The following is a 13453-nucleotide window of genomic DNA, read 5'->3' on the forward strand; positions in this document are numbered from 1 at the left end:
GACGGACCACCACATTGCTAGACCAGCACATTTTCCCATTCATATGAATTAGTTTCTGACTATCACCAGAAATGCTTTAACTTCTTATTTAATTTTTTATGGTACCTTCCATAGCAAGACATGTATGTTAACCCAGCTCTGGATAATGACTTTGCTAGTAGGAGTTTCGAAAACACTATTGAGCAGTATTAAACATTCCTAGATGAAACAAATATTTCATAGAAGACAATATGGGCATGTTTAACAACCATAGTGTCAGTATTCGAAACTTGGCTGATTTTTAACATTACTGTAGAAATACAGCAGTGTGCTGAGGGCCTCACTATTTTTTAAGGAGTCAAATAGTCAAGAGTTGTCAGATTGCAAAAAAAAAAGTAATTTTATTCAGCAGGTGTATATGCTGTCAACAACTACTTTCACACAACATAGTAAACCAATGGCAGGCATAATTTTTGGCTTTGTTATTAACAGATTACTGCAGGGCATATAAGAACAGGAACACATTCTTCTATGACAGCTGGAAAGAAAAGCATGAGCACAAAAAAAAAAAGCACAGATGGGTAATACACTTGCTGGTATTGCAAAGTCACCATGATGTAAAATAGATACTCAAAATTTGGTTTCTAAATTGCAGAGAGAAAATAAAATATTAGCAGGTTTCCCATGTGGACTTCTGAGAGATCAATATGTACAGTACAATTTTCTATCAGCACAACTGTTCATCTTTTCAATCTGCCATTAAGTAGTATTAAATCATATACATAATTTACAATTCAGTAGATATCTACAGCAATATAAGACCAGGACAATGTATTGTAATGCCAAGAATCCATGAACAACTACCAACACTTCTTCATTTACTCTTTGCATGCTCTGGAATTCAGAAAGTCTTAAAGGTTTTTATCTAATGATCACAATCTTTGATCTCCAGAATATACTTATGAAATGCGTAGAAATGAGATTCATAAGGATCCTTACACTCTTAAAAGCAAAAAAAGTATAATTTAGTGATTATACTGCATATTTAAAAAGAAAAGGCACTGCTTAAATTTCAACAAAATAGATTGATCAAAGTAATCATCATCCATATTCAGAACAGCATGAAAGATGTTCCTGAAGATAAAAGAAGGTTCCATGAATGTATTTGCAGCCTGACATGCATATTCATTTCAGCTTATTGCACCATTAGTTATTCTTTTATAATATCTACTAAGATCATTTGTCACTCATTTAGGTCTCAAGTCTTCTGAAAGTGACAGATTTTTTCTCCTCTATTTCTAACTACTATAAGAGGTACTTAAAAAAAAGGCAACATTAGTTGTTTAAGATATTTTATGCATACAACACAAAACAAAAAGGTTTCTTCACTGTGTGACTTGGCAAATCTGGGTTCATGTTTCAAATATTTCCCACTTTTGGCTGAAAGACCTTGTTTTCAATCAAGACATCATTAACTGTCGACATCATTACCTCTTAACATCATAGTTTGAACCTAGTCTTTCCAAAACATCATAAACCAACACAAAACAGGTATCTTCAAGTAGTTGCACACATATATCTGAGTTCTCAGGATCAGCTCACTCCTTGGTATAAAATATGGAAAGCATTAAGGCTTCCTGTGAGATATTTTGAGTGATTAAATAACATCCTTGCCCAAAGGCCTCATCCAGACACAAAAGTCTCCAATGGCCACAATAAGAGTCGTGACTGGCTCCTCATTACACTTAAAGTCTTCACAGGTAAATGGGTCTTTCCTGGAATCCAGAAGAGTCAGAGGGTCTGCACACGTTTAAGCATGTTAGAAGCTCAGTGGCACAGAGCACTGTGAGAGAATACAGAGAAACACCAGAAAGTTGAAGTTCCAGTAAGATCAAAGACAAACTTCTTGAGTCTGTATGAAATAAACCCAAGTTTATTTTATATATGCTTGTGCTGGTTTAAAAGTAAACCAGCAGGAGAAATAAAGCCAACTCAAGAGAGATTACAAGTCAGAGTTACAATGTACCAAAAAGATTACAATAAATGCAATGATAGAGAGGCAACTGGTTTTTACCCCCAAACCCAGCACCCTCAGACAAGAACAGAATGGTGTTCATTCGTTCTGTGCTGAGCACCATGTGGCCCCTCTGGGTGCAAAGTAAAAAGAAAGGAAACCTGTTTGTCCAGATGATGGTCGCAGTGCTGTTGAAGTGACGATTGCAGTCTTGTCAAGAGTGGCAGCCCCAGTCCTGTTGAAGTTCTGGTCATCCTCTGGATCCCACGAGTGGCACTAGAAGTCCCAAAACTTCAAGATTATATATGCTTAGGTTCAGGTAAGAATGCTGCCATAGGTTTACTTGTTCTAAAAATCCAAGCAGGAATTTTTCTTTCCCGCCTCACTGTAAAAGAAAGATGTTGAAGGAGGGAGGAGAAGAGGTGATTCACACACACAAAAGAACTGGTCAACAGCCCACATTCTAGGTTGATTGCCTCTCTCTAAGGTGGTGGGGGCGGTGGGGGTGGTAATGAGGTTTTTTCCCTCCTCTCCTTGGAAACGGGACACTTCACTTTTGCCTTAACTTAGGCAAGATGTGTGTTGAAAAGGTCGGGGGCCATTTTGCTCTCAACCTGGTCATCTCGTTGTTTTCTGGCCTTGGCTTGCCTGCGCCCTGCCCTACCCTCAGCCCGGACCTGCTCAGACTTCATCGGAAAGGTTTGACCCACCTGCAGAGGAACTTTCTGGGGAGGGGGTTGCCCTTTTCCCTCCTCCGCTCCCGTGTTTTGGCAGTGGTTTGTGCCCATTGACAAAGAGGGGGGAATCCCAGCCACAGCCAACTGCAGACAGCGTGAGTTTTTCTTGGGAAGAACCCATCCTTCTTTCCCCTTTTCCCCTTCCTCTTCTTGGTGTGTGTGGGGGAAATCTCCATTGTCAGCTTTCTCCCGCAAACCAGGGCCTCACGTGGCAACCGCCAGAGCCCAACAGTGCCCCCTGTTGACCAACACCAAGCAACCGCAGGCTCTGCTCCTCCAGTGATCCAACAGCGCCCCCTGTCAATCGTGTTTAGAATTGCGCCAAAGGACAGGAAGTATCAACCTGTTCCCTTTTTGAAGGGGACTCTTGGATACAGGATTATTGCTTAGTTGCTTTTGTGTTCTTTTGTTGTTCTGCCTATACACATATGTCCTTTAATAAAGGGCCGTTATTTTTTCTTTTTCCATATTTCCTCGATTGGAGCCTCTTAATTTCAGATTTACAATTGCTGAGAGAGAGGAGTTTGGTCTACCTCACAACTCATTCTCCTTAGCAAAACACTTCAGTCTCATTAAACAGAGACAAATGCCCAGTACCTCCCCCAGGATACGGAGTTCCACAATGGGTTATTTAACTCTGTGAGTCATGGGATATTTCTGGAATATCTGATGGTCTAGGTCATTGCAGCTGCCTCTTATGCCAGTCCATTACGGCCCATTAGAAGAGGTGCTCCTTCAGTTTGGGTATGAATGTGCCTCACCAGAGAGGAGTTATCACGGCTGAGTCCTTGATGCCCGACCCCCACCCCCAAATTGGACCAGCAAACCTCCATGAACTCTCAAGTTCCTCCTCTCCTCTCCCTCGAGGTCGCAGCCCCCGCTGCCGCCAGGCAGCACAGCGCAGCCGACTACCGGACCACAGGAGTAAGTATTCCATAATATGCTCTAGAAAAATTAAAACTCACCCAGAGCTGCCATATTTTATCTGAAAGAAACTTTTTTGGGAAATTTTCTAAGATTTAAACTTGATGTGAAAACAAAAAAACACTCCCCCCTGCTTCGCAGGGTTTCTTTAATACCCAGCTGGTAGCCTGAGGTGTGCCCTAGGCAGATACTGCAAAGGATCCACTTATTAACAGTCCGTCAGAAATGATATAGAGGGTGTAGAATACACAGTTTTGGTTATACCCACATAGTGATAAACTGGTCCCAGCCCCTGTAACTAGGACAATATGATTACCTCTAAGATCTTCCCCCTTTTCATATATATTAATTTTTTTCCTTTTCAGGAATTACAGTACCCAGGCACATATCCCTTTTTCTGCTGCCGCTGTCAATAAACTTTACATCTTAGTCCCTAAATGCAGCACAGCTCTAAGCATACCCCACACTCATTTTAGGCAGACAATGCAATCAGTGAAGTATTACAGCACTGCTAACCAATGTTCCAGAGGAGTCATTCAGGATGCTGCCGAACAAGACTATCATCTTCGGGATCAGTCTCAGGTGACTAATGTCCTGAACTGCCTGCATGCAGGGTTGGGTCTGTGGCTACCAGTGTACCTTATCACCTGCCGTTTTGTCCCTCACTTGTTGCTACAGGGCTTTACAAATGTGGATATATCCTTCGAGCCTGCACAACGGATTTTTTAGGTGAGACGCAGCATGTGCAGAACTGGACCCACCCTTTAATCCTAAAGTTCATCTGCCAGGGCCTACCAAGCTTGGACGGTGACAGCGAGTTCCTAAGGACATAAGTTTAATTAGAGTATCCTTCTCTTAGATGGATAACCTTACAGGGCTAAGTGAGCTCCACCTGCCCAGTTTTAGAATTAGAGTTGTCCTTCTCCTAGGATGACTGCCGGAAGGCTAGTGAGCCCATCCTGCCCACGGACACATTTTATCTGATGCCTCAGTTTTGACCTGTCTGGCATGGGAGACCCTGCCGAAGGCATATACCTCCAGCAGCACAGCTCACAACCTTCACTTCTCCCCCACTAAAATGATTAGGACAAGCTTTTCATGCCCTACTTTTCCCCCAACCACCTACATTCAAACCCACGGATATTCCCAGGGACATTCCCTTGCCCTAAGCACCCTTTCAGGACACTATAATTCCAAAACAAACTGTTCCTGGGCGGTAGCCACAAGCGAGCCAAGTTCAGCACATTCTGCCTTCATTGCAACAGTGCCAGAACAGAGAGCAATCCCAAATGCACCCCCGGGTGGGGTGGGCACACAGATAAGGGGTCCCCGCACCCACATGGGGCTTGGGTACCTCCCACGGCCCCAGCCCAGCCTAAACCCCTCAACCCCCCAGAAGAACCCACTACCCACCCTGACCTTATCCTCCCCCCCATGTTACCACAGATCCTCCCTCGCACTGCCCACCCACGGCCCTCCAAACAGGACTGCCCCACCCACCCTCCCACCAGTCCGGGGACACCATGGCCTGCCCGACCCCCTCCCCCAAATTGGACTGGCAAACCTCCATGCACTCCCAAGTTCCTCCTCTCCCTCGAGGTCGCAACCCCCACTGCCGCCAGGCAGCACAGTCCAGCCAACTGACGGACTACAGGAGTAAGTATTCCATAATATGCTCTAGAAAAATTAAAGCTCACCTGCAGCTGCCATATTTTATCTGAAAGAAACTTTTTTGGGAAATTTTCTAAGATTTAAACTTGAAGCTTATCTATATGGTTCATTCAGTATTCATTGTGAATGATGCCCATTGACTACAGTGTGATTTTAATAAAACTCAATGAAGTAAAATAAATAGATGAACTTCTGATCAAAATCCTAATATTAATATTACTGTAGTTTTAACTACACAACCCTAATACTACATTAAAATTTTATGGCAATTTTCTTTGCCTTTTCCCCCTTAGGGCAAGCAGCACTGCACATTTCAGAGTCAGAGGCCTCACAGTAAGTCTAACAAACCTTCAAATAAAGATATTGTCATTTTTAAAAAATTCCTTAAGGGTTTATACAGCCCAGTCAACATATATAGGAGAACCCAAGATGGCTGTACCCTTACTCTTCTAAGTAAATACCATCTCATGAGAATGAAGCCAGTTCTCTTGACCAGTTTATAAGTATGCAATTCCCAGAGACCTGATAAACTCAGATTATTTAATTGCACCCAACCTTAGTACAGACTCTTTTGTTACAATAAGCAGACATGCTGCAACACATTTTGCTGTCATGCTTAGGACCATCTCCAAATAAAGCCATTAAAATAATCCATTCCGAAAACAGTGATTTGAAAGAGTTTGAAGAAAGCTACATTCATTCTGAAATTTTGCATTTTCTCTTTACCAACACTTTATAAGATCTTAAAGAAGGTCCCTAGAACCCTATTAAACAGAGAACAACAGATTTAATCCATTATATATTGTACAGACTTCTTTTGCAGACATAAAAGCTAAAAATGAAGGGACTTCTACCTAGCTCACAGAGAGCTTCTTCCTATAGAGTGACTCCTGAAGTCACCCTGGAGCCCTCATAGAAAAAAACTCTAATTAAGGGCCTAAAAACATGGTTAGGTATCTAGTGTGAGGTATCTGCTTTGAAAAATATCATGCCTCTAAGAGTTTGGTTTGGAAATCTCCTCAGAAATATTAGCTTTAAATCTGTGTCCTGGTTCCAGCCAGGACAGGGTTAATTTTTGCAGTAGTCAGGAGGGGGCATGGCCAGGACCCAGTGGTTATTCTATACCACCTCACATCATTCTGAGGTGAAGGGAGTGGTCAGCTATTGTCATTTTCTGCAGGTGAGCAAAAACCTGTGAATCATTCATATCTTTTCTTGTACCCTCTGTCATTAGTATTGTTGCTGTTACTGTTCGTTTCTTATCTCGTTGTTTTTTTCAGTAAATTGTTCTTATCTCAATCCATGATCTTTACCTTCTGTGCCTCCAATTCTCCTCTCCATCTCACTGTAGGAGGACGGGGAGGGGAGAGTGATCCGGTGTTGTTTGGAGTGTTTCGGTGGGAACACTAAAGTGGGGAATACCATTCCTAAAACATGACAATGTGTCCTTAAAAAACACAACCTCTGTTTCAGTGGGAAAGAGATCACTAAGAAGGATCATTATTAATCATTCTCTCCCATGAGACACTGCCGACATCACTAATGCTATTCATTTGCTCACGAATTTCATATTCATTACAGAAATTTTAGATTTTTATTCAATATACAACAGGAGGCGGGACCTCCAATGCAATAGAAACCCCTCCCTCCCAGACTTATTGTAAATTTTGAAAACATGAGACTTTCGAGAAAGGTGTAGAAACTAAATAACAGTTTACTAAAAAACAAAGAAAAAACAGAACAAACAATAACCAAACAGTAACAGAGAAAATGTCATCCAAAAATCACTCTTTGACTTCTGTGCCGCCAAGCAGCAATGCAGTCTTGACACAGTCACGTGGTCACAATGGAATTGGAGCAGAACTGCCACTGTGCCGGATGGGCAACACATGGAGAAGTTCACAAAGGGTAGCTCTCCCCCCAAGGTCCCCTAATGTGGTTGCAGCAGTAGCAGTAGGTCAGAGCTGCAGGGAGCCGCACGTGGCTAGCAGCCCAAATGGCGGGGAGCTGCAGCAGTAAAAGGTCCATATGGGCAGCAGGCCTCACCAACTCTAGACACTACGGTGTGGGCGGTTGTGCGGGAGGCGTGGGGAGCCGGCAGGTCAGAGCGGTGAGTAGCAGTTGGGGTCTGGCCACAAAAACACTGGGGCTCTGGAGAGAGACAGTGGTGCTTCAGCTGGCACTGTGCAGCAGTGAGGCAGCAGCAGTTGAAAAAATGGCAAGAGCAGTCAGGGACTTTCTGGGTTCTGTGGCAGGGCAAGAGATATGGTGGCGGCTGCGGTCCCAAGACAAAGAGGGCATTTACCTAGCAGGGAGGGATCAAGGTGGCAAGAAGCCCAAAGGTCCACAAGCAGAGAGTGGGGGTAGGGGGAGCATGAGATTGGTCTGCAAGCTAGAGAGACCAAGTGCAAAACTGCTGACTCTTTTATTCTTCCCGTTTCTCGTGGGGCAGAGATTTCACCTCCAGTTCTCATGCTCCAATCACCCCTGCCTCCCCACCTGCCCCCCTGCTCTGGGGGTGCAAGCACCCCAGTGTATGGTGCAGTGCAACACAACCTCCCCAACCCTATCCCCGGCAGCTGCCCAGGCTTGTATGGGAAAAGTAAACAAGAGAATCTAACCCACAACACAAGCTTATGATTGTCTTTTTGTTCAAAATTGGTTTTAAGTCACTCAGAAAAACAGAACTTCGGTAAATTACTATTTCTGGATTCTATATGTAGTGAAACCTGTAGAAGAAGTTAAGTCAAACCTACTAAAGCATTTCAGGCATCTGATTCCTATTGAGTCAATGAGAGTTAAAAGCCTGTATGATGCAGTGCATAGGAACCTAAGCACATCTCAAGTACACATTTTTTAGAACTCAATAAATAGAAATTTGCCATTTTAGAAGATTAAACAGACTTCACTAGAATAAATCATGTCTGAGACCTTGATGCAACAGAAAATGCCTGAATTTTTTTTATGGCAGTGCAGACCTACTTTTGGGTGTTACAGAAAAAAAGAAAGCAAGACTGATGCATCTTATTTAATATCTTACACTGTGCTTTTTGACTGAAGATTTTGTATCTCAAGACATGGCATAAATGTGTAAAACACACCTCTTAGACTAATATCCAAAAGCATAGTCTTAAAATCTTAAAAGATCACCTTCACCATTTAACAAAAATTTAAAGTCGTAATATTATCTGCACTCTGAAAATTGTTTCAATGATATTTAAGATTACTGCAAATGAAAATTTGAAGGGTGTAAGAATTATGCAGCATTGTGGAGAATACATGAAGATGAAAATTTTTGCAGCACAGGGTAGCATTTTCAAAAGAAAGTTGTATTTAACACACTCGAGTCTGAAATATTGAAATAACATGAGATACTCTCTTTTCATATTATTTCATGACATCAGACCTAACCACTTCCCTTGACTTGATGAATCTTATAGAATTACTGTCAAGCCATATTTGGCTGAGATATCTGTTTATATGAAGCTGATTTGTACTTTTGCTGCTAAGTAAAAAGATAAATACATCTGCTCTCTTTCATCTCAACTTTTTATTAAAGCCTGCAAGATGAAGCTTGTGGAATATTGTTTTTAATCTTTCTTTGGCTCTTCCATTTTCAGATATCAAAAAAAGGTTTTTCAAGCACAGCTTACTAAAGCTTCTCTCCACTGAGGTTATAAAACATCATATGCAAGACGGTCACATGTTCAAATGCTCATCAGTTTCCTGCTTCAAACAAAGGTTGCGGTGCGAGAAATGTCATAACTGTATTGAGTTACTTCAACTTCATTCCAAAGACCTGTCTCAGTCTAAAGAGACTAGACTGTTTGCTAAAAAGGATGAGTTGTGAGGTAGACCAAACTCCTCTCTCTCTGCAATTGTACTATCAAATTAAGGGGCTTTACTCGAGGAAAATGTGGAAAAACAGAAGAAATAACAACCCTTTATTATTAAAAGAAAAGAAGTATATGAATGTTGGCAAAAAACCAGTAACACAAAACAAAATGACAACAGCAACAACAACCACAACAACAAGTCTAGAAGAATGCTTCTCTGTCCTTTAGCACAGTCCTAATTGCGGTCTGCAGGGGGCGCTGTTGGGCTGCTGAATTTGCAGGGCCTGCAGTACCCAGTCGTGGTCGGCGGGGGGCGCTGTTGGACCGCTGGAAGCTGTAGGACCTGCAGTACCCGGTCGTGGTCGGCAGGGGGCGCTGTGGGCTCCGGCAGTCACCGGCGGGAAGAGGGGGACCAGAGAGGGCGGTCCCGGACCGCGCGGGGAAGCCGAGAAGGAGATGGGGGGGTCCCCGCCTCCGTGGGGGGCGAAAGAAAGGCAGGTAGCACACTCCCATGGGAACTCACAGCCGTCTCAAGTGGCGAGGACTCACTGCAGTGTCAGGTGGCAGCGTCTCAAAACTCCTCCTCCTCTCCCGCGGGCAAGCAAAACTCTCCGATGAAACACAGCAGCTCCGGCGGGCGGGACAGCCAGGTAGGTCGGAACCAGCAGGATGAGAGGTCAAGCTCCCCAGGATTAACAGCCAAAAGAAAACTAGACCTCCAGTCCCCCTCCCCAACAAAATGCCTATCTGCCCTCAGAGAGCCAGCCACGCACACACTGCCTCTCACCTTCCCGACCAGAGCCCAGCCTCCCCGCCTCCCCCTTTTCTTTCTCCAAATGGGCCATTAACCCAGACTGGCTACATCTTTTGTAATGCTAATAACCTCCCTTCCCCCCTCCTCCCCCCCCCCCCACTCCGGGGCAGGGGAAAGAAAAATTCCCCTGATTTTCTAATCTTTAACAAGACCCTAATACTTAGAGCCAAAGAAGAAAGGCACTTCCTTACACCTCAGTATTTTGAGTGTGTTTAATATTTGAGGACCTGGCTTCCTCTGTTGACATACTATTTAAATTCTAGACCAACAAAATCTTCAGATTAAGGTTAAAAACATTCCATGGTAAGTGGTACCTGTGTTGTTTTCGTAGAGGACAAAGCCACTCACAGAAAAATGAAACAGGGTTCCAATAAGATATCTAAAGCCATCCTCATCTCCAGCAGCTCATGACTTCTTAAAAAATAGCTTCAAAATAAGGACCAAAATAAAACTAAACTGGAAGTGTTCATCTGATTAGATGACAAGATCCTTACAAGCACAGAAGCAGGCACATGGAAGCTGCTCAAAAGCAAACAGTAGTTACTCAGCTCTGATAACTGCATGGTTGTCCGTCTTACAAAAGACTTCCTAACATTCATGTATCACAAAACAACATCATTGCTCATGCATGCTTCATCTTCCCACATCAATCATCTAGTTCCATCTAACTAGACATTCCACCTTCACTGTTCACAAGTAAGATACTAGCAATAACATAGTGACAGATTTTTTTGTAAAATTTGGGTTCTCATCACAGTTACTTATAATAACATCTGACAATAGGCTGCAGTTTATAGTTTACATTTTATTCAGAGAAATACCCCTGAATTGATAGGGGTTGATGTGGCAATTCCTTCACCCAATATCCTTAGTGTATTTCTTTTCCTGTTTATCACTCAAAATATTCAGCAGGAGTACAAGGCCACCTGCAGAGAGGGAAACCGGGCCAGTTCCCATCTCCCTTCTATAAAAATCAAGCAGCAGCACTTTTTAAAATGAAAGGTGGGGCTACAGAGAGAATTTCTTGTGATGACCTTAAAAAACTACAGAAACATCTTTCAGAGAGAATCCAGGGATCATGCATTTGCCAACTGATCTAAAGGTGTTCTTATTTTCAAAGCTTCCAGCTTCAGCTGTGGGATATACACCACTTGGGAGTGGAATGGGAGATAAGACACGCTTCAAGTATTTCACAAGGCAGCAACCAGACTGTATACATGGTGGGATGCTAAGCTATTGCTTCAGTGTTCTTCGTAAACTGACTTGCAGACTGTAGTGGTTTGGACCTTGTTTTCCCCAGAGGCTAAGAGAAGTGGTAGACCCCAAGGGGTGGAAACCCCTGGAAGTTTTGAAGTTCTGCCCAATGGGCGCTCCTGCAGAAATGTAAACATACCACAACCAGACCGGAAAAGAAGAGTTGTAGTTTTTGTTGTTGTGGGAGAGGTGGCCACGTTGTAGAGCCATGAGGTAGGGGCTCTGAGCCCCTTGGGGCCTCTGGCCCCCTCCCAGCCTCTGGCTGGGGGGCTGCAGGGACCTGGAACAGCATAAAGCTGGGCTAGGTGCCTGTAGTATGCCGGGAGATGTTTTCTCCATGGGCACAGAGCAGCAGCCGGGACTGACCAGAGAAACGGTGGCAGAGAGCCAGAGATAAGGACCTGAACTGGAGGAGCAGCAGAAACAACATGCAACACCGCAGAGGAGACTCCTGGAAGGAGAGCCGAGGAAAGGAGAGCCAGCAGCCTGAGAGCTACAGAGTTCTTGGGGGTAAGACTGTACCACACTCCCCCAAAACTCCCTTGAGACCCCTCTTGGAGAAGAGGGACATGGACTCCTATTTTAGAGAGCAGTTTTGGACATGCAGCACCGGAGAGAGAGAGAAGCTGAGAAGCTCAGAGTGTCCCGGAGCTGGATCGGGACGGCCAGATGGAATGAGGGGGGAGTTGACCTTGGCTCTCCCCCCCTTGCACTGCTGCCACGGTGGCAGCCTGAGAGACAGGGCACAGAGGCCCTGCAAGAGATACCAGACCGTCACGAAGACACCCCTGTGTCTTCGTGATATGACGTGGTGAAACGACCTTGTCTGGGGTTACGAAGCCCACGGAAGACCCCTCAGTTGTGAGGCGATGGGGCCGAGAGAGGCTTGGATACCTCCCTCGTGGATGCTGGCAGAAAAGCCAGCCACAGCTGCTGCATGCATGAGAAGAAACCTGCTGCCTTAGAAGATGCTGCTGTTCAGAGACTGGAAGGGATCTGTCCTTCTTTCCCTCCTGGACTTTTATTTGGAGGGGAGAAGAGATCTGATCCATTGTAAATACATATGTCATGGTAGAGATAGTTTGTGATTATATGTATAATGTGATATGGTATTTATTTGTACAGTCATTGTAATATATTCCCTTTTCCCCACTTTGAGTCTGGGGTGTTTTGTCTGGAAAAACCCATCTCACATTAGGTTGAGATGTGGGAGGGGGAATGGAGCTAGGGAATTGGATTTTGGGACTATCTCAAACCATGACACAGACAAATAAAAGCCTCTACTTAAAATGTAGGTGTTGAGCTTCATAATTCTTAAAGACTCGTATCTCTGACTATTTTCAAACCTTCTCTCCTATCATGAACAATTTCCTCTGAGATTTTTGGAATTTGTAAGAACAATAGGACTGTCACTGGATGGATAAGTTCATATCACTAGTCTAGAAACTGCTGGTCTATCAGTTAAGGAAGTAACTTTTTCCTTGTAAAGTCCTGGGTCAAGCCACACTCTGCCCAGGCATTTTACTTATATTTAAGACTCCAAGAGTTCGCCCATCAAACTTTTGCAAAGCCTTTTAGTTCTTTAAAACCTTGAGGTCACATAAAGAGAAAATGTCAACACATTTTCCCAAGAGACTTCTTTTAATTTAGTGAGAAAATAGGCATTTTGGCAAAAGGTTCACAGGGGTAACATACAACCAAGGCAGAAGTAGTTCACTAAAGTACCCAACACACATGCCAGCTTAGTGAAATACAAACCATCAGTTTTAAGTTACCCACAAGAGATTAAGGAAAGAGTAAAGAAAGAAAGAGGAATTAGGAGAAGATACGGGAATAAAGAGAGAGAGAAGAGAGAAGGAGTAAAGAAAGAGATTAAAATAAGAAAAATTCTTACTGCTCAGAATCCTTCACATGGTGATGGCCAGAGAAGAGAAAGAGAAGCTCTGTGCCCCTATATTTATGTGCTCTGGCCACCATGGCCACCCCTCCCAGGCAGGACATCTGGCTCAGTGACCACTCAGTGACCTTCAGGCCAGAGTGAGGGGTCGTGTAGCCAATCAGGGGCTCCAGAGGGCATGGTATGGGTGGGCTACCAGGTGGACCTTTTTGATTGATAGCTAGTTGGTGTGGGCCCCAACGTGGCCGTGTGAGTTCTGTACTGCCATGAGGCTGCAGGAGGTGTGAGTTCTCACCTGGCCCCTCCACCAACACACACACAAGTTGG

General features: G+C 43.9%; 1 long non-coding RNA gene across 1 annotated transcript; it reads right to left on the reverse strand.

Moving 5' to 3' along the window:
* Positions 1–360: 360 nt before the first annotated feature.
* Positions 361–2358, reverse strand: LOC120323664. Its single transcript, XR_005564340.1, has 2 exons — positions 2155–2358; positions 361–1822 (listed from the first exon to the last, which is right to left on the reverse strand). It is a non-coding gene; the product is annotated as an uncharacterized LOC120323664 (long non-coding RNA).
* Positions 2359–13453: the final 11095 nt, after the last annotated feature.

This window comes from Pipra filicauda, unplaced genomic scaffold (genome assembly GCF_003945595.2).
Source record: "Pipra filicauda isolate LSUMZ 115617 unplaced genomic scaffold, ASM394559v2 scaffold30_size5312502_pilon, whole genome shotgun sequence".
Lineage (NCBI taxonomy): Eukaryota > Metazoa > Chordata > Aves > Passeriformes > Pipridae > Pipra > Pipra filicauda.